This window comes from Coffea arabica, chromosome 11c (genome assembly GCF_036785885.1).
Source record: "Coffea arabica cultivar ET-39 chromosome 11c, Coffea Arabica ET-39 HiFi, whole genome shotgun sequence".
NCBI lineage: Eukaryota > Viridiplantae > Streptophyta > Magnoliopsida > Gentianales > Rubiaceae > Coffea > Coffea arabica.
In genome coordinates, this window is record NC_092330.1 from 4,796,404 (window position 1) to 4,806,126 (window position 9,723).

The window sequence follows — 9,723 nt, forward strand, 5'->3', positions numbered from 1 at the left end:
TGTGACTCCAAACAACAAAAACATTTCGACGGACCTTGAAAACCAAATCTATACATTGAAGACCCTAATGGCAACTAGTTCAACAGCAAATGTAACATGAAAAAGGAAATTTTTATAGGTATTAAACCATGCCAAACCTTATCAAACATAAAGGAAGCAGGCATTGGAACCCGACTCACCTGATAAGAGGATGCAATCAAAAAATTCCCAGACTCTATTAAACACCATATAGCACAATCATTCCCCTCCAAAGATGACGGTGATTTGCTTAGAATCTTAGCGACAACATGCTCCGGAACCCACTGCCTAAGCATATGTTGATTCCACCTACCATTGACAACAAAGTCTATCACCAAGTGATCCAAAACACTGTAATCATTGCCATAAAGGACCAGACCCAAGCCAATTGTCAAACCAAAAGTTACATCAGCTAGATCGCAGTAGCTAACAAATTCAATGTAACCATTATCTTCCGCTATCTCCCTAACTTGTATCATTTGCCTCCACATCTATGAGCTACCCCTAGTCATGCCCACCATACACGGATAATTCTTCCGACAATACTTGGCTCTCATAAATTCAGACCATAAGCACTCACATGTCTGAAAGCGCCACCGTAATTTTAACTAGAACGCTCAACAACCTCCAACATTGAGTGACAGCCTATTCCTCCTCGAGCCATGTCATCACAGAGATCTTGCCACTTGATCCAATGGTACTTAAAGCTCCCATCTCTCTCCCCCAAAGGAAATTTGCCATAACATATTCAACTAGTGAAACCACACCCTTCGGCTAACATGAGGCAGCAAGTATGTGAGTAGGAATAGCTGACAAGACATGCCTAATTAGAGTGATTCTACCCCGAGCCAACAGGAATCAATGCCTCCAAGATGCCACTTTATTAATCACAGACTGAACCATCACCATAAAATAAATCTTCTTGCACTTTCCAGGAAATAATGGGCACCTCAAGTATTGCACAGGGAACGACTGCTGAACAAAGCCAGTAATACGTTGCACATTCGTCTTTTGTTGCATCAAGAGTTTGTCATGCACCAAAAAATAACTCTTATGCACATTGAGCTGTTGACTTGACAATGTCTTGTAAGTCTTCAGTGTCTTCATAATTAAATTCAATGATGAAGGACGCGCACTAGAAAAAATAATAGTGTCATCAGTATAACTGAGATGAGTAATTCTAGGACAACCCCTTGGCACAGAAAAATATTTGAATACGGGATAAGAAATAAAATCATATAGTTTTGTTTTACACAGAAAGGTAAAGATTTTTTGCTAAAATGCATGTAATTCAAGAGTTGTATAATAATTTTAGGCATTTTATTATAGGTTCATCTTAATTTTTTGGTTCATTTATCGTGTGCATTTAGGCCACTTGAATAGGAAAAACAAGAAACCCTCATAAGCCACACCATTTTTTTATTTTTACTTTTTGGTAGAAATTATAAAGTTCACCATGAAAAGATATAGTAAAATCATAGTATTGTTGTCGTTAGACCAATTTTGGTGGTGCAATCTCTTAGCTATATTATCTCCATAGTTTTCTTAAATAATCTACGGATAAGTACTGGACATTGTCCAGTCATTATTTTTCCAAGAATATAGATGTTATTTGATGAAACTGATAATTGGATGTTAGTTAATATATTATTTAAAATGATTACTATAGCATTTTTTTTATGTGATGCATGTAAATATAAAAGGTGGTTAAAAATATGATTACGATGCAAGCAAAATATTATTTTAAAAAAATATGTGTAACCGAACAAGTTTTTGTGGAAATCTTCCTGCACAGTCAACACAAATAAATTAACATGACATGCTAATTGATTTTTTGGTAGTGAGTTGTAAAACTCAATTTTTTCTCATTTAATTTGAAAAGTTGAAATATATTTTATCATATAACACTTACTGACATATTGATAAGTGAATTATATCCAGTACTTAGTTATTATAATATTGATTAGCTCTATATGTATAAAGTATCCCTTAATCACTAATTTAGACTTTGAATAAATATTTATGTGGTTGTTTATGCAAATAATAATAATAATAAGTTTCATGCTATATCACTCTCCATCTCAAAGTTAATCTTTATTCTTATTGTCAAATTAAAATGCTACTTTATTAACTTTAACCAACAACTGAAACATGCTAGACTAAGCAACACTTTTTTAGGATTGTATTTTTTTAGGGAATTTTGGGAAAAAATTACTGCAGTACTTTTTTAGGATGTGATGTATATGAGTTAAAAAGATAATAGAAAAATATATAGAAGAAATATTCACGAAAAACACAAAAAATTTTCTTCAAAAAATCACAATCTAAACAAGGTGACAGATTTGGGAGAATATGCCGTGACTAAAAAACACAAAATTTTGCATTTCTTATACTAAAAGCACATGAAAATACTAGAAGAAAAGGCACAATCAAATGCTGTATAATTAAAACATTTGGACCAAATGACAAATGCATGTGCAATGAGTCATTTTTCATTTATAAAGTTTTTGTCATCTATCAAGAAATATCCAGTTTTGCTTTTTTTTTTTTTAATTATTTCCTATCGATCTATGTGAAAAGAAATAGGAGAGAACCTGATTCTAAGGTTCTGCAGTTCTTTTGATCTGATCATGTGAAAAATATTAGAGTTATTTCATCTCTAAATTGAGTTCCCTTGTGGTTCCCCTAATTAATCGTCCATTTTATCAGTTGGCTTATAAGCATTCCTTGTACTTTTCCAGCAAAGAATGATTTGCAATTGTGGGGAAAATTTACTCCAGATCATGTGGGATTTAGATTCCTAAAAGTCGGGCTAAGTTTTCTGAGAAGCTTTCTTATCTGGCGAGAAAGTGGGTCAAGAATATTGATCATGATGCAAGTCTAGGAGTTCTAGTAGTTGAGATTTAAGATGCCATTTCCAAAAAGGAGTAGAAGATTCGCTCTCTTTATCAGTCTAGTAGTTAGGATATGGCTAATGTGACATCAGATCTTTCAAGCAGAAAATCAGCAAATATTATGTTGTTTTCTCAAAATATTGATCATCCAAGCAACCTAGTAATTTTCCGAAAAGTACAAATGACTTTATGAAATTCATGGACTCTTTTATGGAGAATCTAGAGGATTTTCTCTACTTATTACAATTTAGAGACTAATAATTAGTATAACAAATCGTAGCTATTCAACCAAAGTTAAGATTCTTGAAAAATTTCAACTATTTTGCTATACTGCGTGGCACTAAAAGTAGGCAATTGGGACCTTTGTTGACTCACCTTGAAGCTATGGCTGTTGACACAATTGGACTCTCTTATATGTTTTCGTTTATCATGAGTGAAAAATAGCTTATGAAAATTCAAGCCCTGCTTACTTCAAAGTTATCAAGACAATCATGTAGAGGAGCAGATGAACATATGTTGGGGGACTTCATCAATTCTCTCCTATGTAATTTTTGGGAGATTTTTGAGTATGGTACTCGTCTTATGATTTTAAGATTTCTTTTAGGATCAACTTCAAATGCTTTATGAGAGACTAAGATCCTTGCGTTTTATTTTGATAGAGAAGCCAAAGAAGTTTGATGAGAAAGTGAGACATGTTACTAGAATCGTGGCTTGTAATACAAGGCTGGTTCTATTTTCTGTTTCTCTGAATGCAATGAATGATGAATAAGGAAATGGACATCATGTCTTTAGATTTGTTGGAAAGGATTGAGCTTATCCAAACAACTGTTGTAAAGGAATGCCAAGAAACATTATCACTCAAATTTCTTAGGACCAATAAGTTGGGCTTTATTGATTTCCTTCTAGAACAAATGGTGAATCTAACAAGTACTGAGCTTTGCTTTGAATGCTCTTGCAAATCAACCTGTTCAAACAGTTAAAGAAAAACTTGTTTGCATACATACTATTTTGGGGAAAATTGTGGAGTTGTGCAATGAAGATGTGGAGCTCCAAGCACTATGGGATCGTGTTGTAGAAGTAGCATATAGGGTAGAATTTCTTCTTGACTCCTTAATGGTTGGAGATATAATAGATTCTTCTTCAATGTCACTTGATTCCATTTCAAAAGAAATTAAAATTGCTAAAGCTGAGGCCTTGGAGATCTGTGATAGCAGAAGACTTGATGGTAGTCGAGTTAAGGAAGTTACCAAGAGATTCAATTACATGCCATCATAGGAAAGTAAGCTAATAACCAATAAGGTCGTGTGAATCAAGGATGAAATAACATAAAAAATCAATCAACTAACAAGAGGATCGTGCCAGATGCAAATTATTTCCATCGTGGGTATGCTGGGACATGGTAAGACAACTTTAGCTAACAGAGTATACAATGATTCAAGAGTGATATCCCACTTCCATAAGCATGCATGGTGTTCTATTTCTCAAGTTTATCACAAGAAAAATTTGTTTCTTGAACTTTTGACTTGTATTGTGTCCTAACTTCCTAAAGAAGATCTGGCTGAAGAAGTCAAGCTGAAGAAGTCAAAGGATGCTTGCTAAGGAATAGATATCTCATTGTTTTGGATGGCGTTTGGGATACGAAGTTTACAAGCCTCACTTACTGATGATTCAAATGGAAGTAAAGTTATTTTGACAAGTCAACTTCGTGATGTTGCTCCACAAGATAAACTTGACAAAGAATCTCTTCTCTTCGTCAACTCGTGCATGATCAGTGTTGGGATTGCTGAAAGAAAAGCTAGTTCTTGGAAAAGAATTGCCTTCAAAATTATGTGAACATCTAATGCAAATCATGAAAATGTGTCAAGGACTTCCTCTGATAATTACCATTCTTGCTAAAATTCTTGCAAACATGGACCAAGATGGTTGGGAAGAAGTTGTACAAAGTTTAAGCCCAAGCACTATTTTGAGTATAGAACAATGCAAAGCTACATTAAAAAAGAGTTACAAACATTTATCTAATCATTTAAAGCCTTGTTTTCTTTATTTTGGAGCAATTCCCAAAGACTATGAACACACTGTTGAGGAGCTCATTTGGTTGTGGGTTGCTGAAGGATTTGTGCTAAAAACTCAGTTCAGAAACTCAGAGGGTCTAGGAAATGATTACATGATTGATCTCGTTGGCAGAAATTTAATCATTGTTTTGAAACAATGATCCATTGATGGGGTCAATACTTGTCACAATCACGACTTGTTACATGAGTTTTTTGTGACAAAAGTCGAAGAAGAACAGATTTTGCAAGTGATACATGGCTATGATGAACTAGATACGGTCAATATGCCACACAACCTACACCGCTTATGCATCAACTCTGAGCCCGAGCACTTTTACAAGTCAAGGTTATTTTCTCCCACCATACGTTAGTCTGCTATTCTTCCTTCATGGTGAAAAAAACTTCAAGTTCTGTAGCATCTTTCATCCTTTTTTCACATCTTCAAACTTGTTAGAGTGTTAAAATTTAATCAATATTCATCTAGGACCCACTGTTCCTAAAGAGATAGGATTGCTTGCTCATTTGAAGTACTAGCTATTCGAGGTGATATGGAATTCATCTTTTCATCAATAGCAAATCTCTCGAATTTGAAAACTTTTGCTGTAGTATCAAGTAAAGGAATTTCACTGCCAACTTGTGTAGGTTTTCATTTGCCTGCCAACAATCTTGACGACTTTTCACAGTTGTGTGATTTAGATACCTTTATCAATGTGATTATTTCTTCTTTGGAAAACCTGGAGAAGATATTAAGAAAGTTTCCAAATGTACGCCAACTGAAATGCGAAATTTAGGTAGATAAGCACTCGACTTAAGATGAAAGAATCAGTGTTATGGTATTTTACTTTCTAAGTCTATTAGAATCATTCAATTTGAATTTTTCATTTAAAATGTGTGTAGTATCAGTTTGAGTTTCATTTCTCTTCCATTATTAGAAAATTGACTCTGTTAGGCTTTCACTTGCCATGGTGCCAAATGTTGACAATCGCAAATCTACCTAATCTTGAGGTTCTCAAATTACTCAGTTGAACCTTTCAGGGACCAATATGGAGTTTGGAGTTGGAGGAATTCCCTAAACTTAGCTTCTAGAAATTATCTTCCTTGGATATCATCAGGTGGACAGCTTGCAACTATGAGGACTATTTTTCTCATTTACAGAATTTAGTATTGGAAGACTGTAATATTTTGGAGGAGCTCCATTTATCCTTGAAAGCTATTTTGGATGTTTATATGGCGTAAAAAAGAATTGAATTTCTACTGTGGTAGAAATTCAATCTCAACTCTAAAGTGACCTTGTATTTGATTTGGCCATTAGATTGCACTTACAAAAGTGGGACCAATTTAGGAGCTAACTCTCGGATACCGATGGTAAAAGTAAAAGCCCTTCATTTGACCAACAAAAAGATGTGAAGGAATTAGTGGCCCAAGTGAAGCAAATATAAGGGGAGGATGAAAATTACGGGGAGATGAAGAATCGACTCAATCACCTTAAAAGATGCACAATAAGGATAAAGGAAAGCCAGAAACAAGTTATTAATATTGTGGTAGGTTTATCCAAGTCCCTAAATTATCTAGAGTCCAAGATAATGAAGGAATTACAAAGAATCGGTGCAGGCTGCTTTGGTGGTGTTTGAGGGGGAAGTGATTCTCTATAAATTAGAGAAAATTGGGTGAAAAGTAAGGAGGAAAGCAAAAATGGGATGTGGCTTCACTTCAACTAAGAAAAATAGTCACATTCCCAACACACTAGTTCAATTCATGAAGCAAAGGGTGGCTGAGGATAGGAGAAGAAGAGAGAGTCATACATGTACTAGTGGTGGAAAAGATAAAAATTTTGGTGGCCACTTGGTCTCCTCAAGTAGGGAGTACAACCCTCAAAACACAAAAAGAGGACCATTGCTGTCCAAAAGGACAAACCTAAGAGAAAGGTTTCAAGCAAGTCACCCAAAATTGGGGAGGCAAATTCGGAGATGTCATCGAACTTGTAAGACAAAACAAACAAATGCACGGTTAGGAAATAAATGCCAAGAAGGGCACATAGAAGAAATCTATAGAACAAGTAGGAAGGTTATCAATCAATATACAGCCAAAGAAGGACTCAACAAGAGAGAAGGGTAGAAGAATTCTCTAAAGTAAGAAGCTTGATCATGAACATTGTGAATTAAATTTTTTGTTTATAAAAGTGATCTGAGACCTCTAATATGTATCTTTAATATTTGTTTTGATGTTGGCAGGCAATAAAGGAAGAGAGATTTGAAAATTACAAGACTATCAGTGCTATGATTCATAATTTTCTCATAAATATAACACTGTCATTGGAGAAGCATATGTAGGTAAGTCATTGTCAAAATTAAGAGTCAAGTAGCCAACTGATCACATATTCTATGTATGCTGCCTTATCTAGGGATTGAGGTCGAGGTAAATGTCACATAATGAAGTATAGAATTGCATGTGATTTGTTGTGAAAATTGAGTATAATAAAAATTGTTCTTTCAAGTAGTGATTAAAAATGAGCTGACACTCAATGAGTTACATGCTTCTTACCTTATTGAGAATAAATTCGGTGGCATGATTTGGAGTGTGAGAAGATAAGAGATCTTACCAGTATGTGCTGATTAGAATGTATTAAAAACAAGAATTAGTATTTTCATTGATTTAATGATATATGGTGTAAAACATAAACAGATTTGTACACCACTGAATTAGGATAGGAATCACTAGTACTTAGCAGTCACATACTTGAAAGTGAAGGATATGATATTTGACTCATTTCTTGACTCTGATTTCAACAAATTGCAATTGATGTAAGCATATGTGGTGGTAAGAACCATATCTTCCATGGCACAGTTCATAATTTTATAATTAAGGATGGTATTGGATATGCATAGCAAGAAGTGTTTGTATTGATTGAGAACCACTTGTAACAAAATCTTTGTAGCATTCAAAAATCAGTAGTGCACTATATGTGGGGTTTGGGAAGAGATTTACATATGGCTTTAATGAATTTGAGTATTCAAAGGTTGACCAGTGTCTAAGGCAGATCAACAAGTAAGTTGTTTGATACTGCTTTAGGAAGTTCTTTTATTCATAACCGAATTTCATAACTAAATAGCTTATGAGTCATGATTTGATTTTAGATCTATGAATTGTAATTAATTTGTTAATCTTTTTTTAAGCACGTACAAAAACTGGTAGGTGGAATTTTGATGTGTTTGTGATGAAGTATATGGAATTGTGTGATGAAATAAGGAGGGTATCAAAATTGAGGTAGGTAGTTAACCTAAGGATAAACTGCATGAAATTTTCATGCATTAGCATTTTTTTTATTGTTGCTTGATGGGGATCTTTTGCTTTTACTTTGTCCTAAATAATATCAAATCGAGCCAAGAGAAGTCCAGCTATTGAACTTTTTATGGAAGCGTCTATTGAAGTTTGGCAAAGTTTTGTGGATGAATTAGAAGGCCTTCAAGAGATATTCGTTCCTTGATGCTCTAGAATGGCTCACTATTGATGGTTTTGTTTTTGGTGGCTGAAAGTGTAGATCAAAGGTAGGGCGGGTAAAGACTAATGGGTTGGCTTATGACTTGCTTTTGTAAAGTTTAAGGGACTTGGAGTTACAGTTAACATATAATGATTTGATGATGCACAATTCGTGTGTTTTTGTTTTGAAATCCAATCATGTAAGAGGGATTAATGGTGGGGACAGCCAATTACAGAGAGATTATTTCAATATTTTTAAATTTGGATTGGAGAATAAACCGAAAATTCTTTCGGTTCACAATTTGATCGGTTCAATCCTAATACAAAGGTTTAATAATTATTTATTTATTTTAGCATTAAAATTTTTTGAATAAAACTAAAATATTTATTTTAGAAAATAAAAATTGAATAAAAATCAGTTGAACCTCTCAATTTTGACAAATTTTTAACGGTTCAATTGGTTCTTGACTGAATTTGACTAGTTTAATTGATTCTTTGGGTTATTCATTAAATCGGACCGAAAGCATGATCGGTTCGCAGTTTGACCGATCGATCCGACTCGTCCAATCCTATTTTCAAAACACTAAATTATTTTGCACAATTGCTTATTTTGAATGTAAATTTATTTTGGAATCTATTGGGTAGTTTGTAAAATAAATAAATAAATAATTGTGACAACATCCAAATTATCCAAATTTAAATAATGCATTTTATGTATTTTTGCACAAATATAAAAAATTGTGACAATATCCAAATTATCCCAACATCTCAATTTTTGTAGAAATATAATAAGTTTAGGCAAAATTACTTTTACATTCAAATTCCACTTAGGCTAAAATAAATCAGATTCTGTTTAAAGTTAATACATTGTAGTTATAACTTCTAAACATAGAATTGGTTATGATACAAGTCCATAATATCTAAACATGCAAGTATACTGTAGTCTAAAGGATAAATTTACAAAAAGAAAAAAGCAAAAGAAATTGATATCATTAATGTCTATATATATGCATACACATATATTATTGCTCTATACTTGCATAGTTTGGAGGTAGAAAATACAATGGCAAGCAGCTTTTCAAATATCGTAATTTTATTTATGTCCTGATCATTTTGACAAGTGTAAGATGGGTAACTATCGAATTTTGGTGGCTAGAAGACTAATTGGGAGAGTTACTACTATATGCCCAGGTGACGTGGAAAGGTTAATTTCTTACTAAATAAAAAAAAGTATATATACATTAATGTTTTTAATCTTTTTTAACACTATGTCTATGTTGATC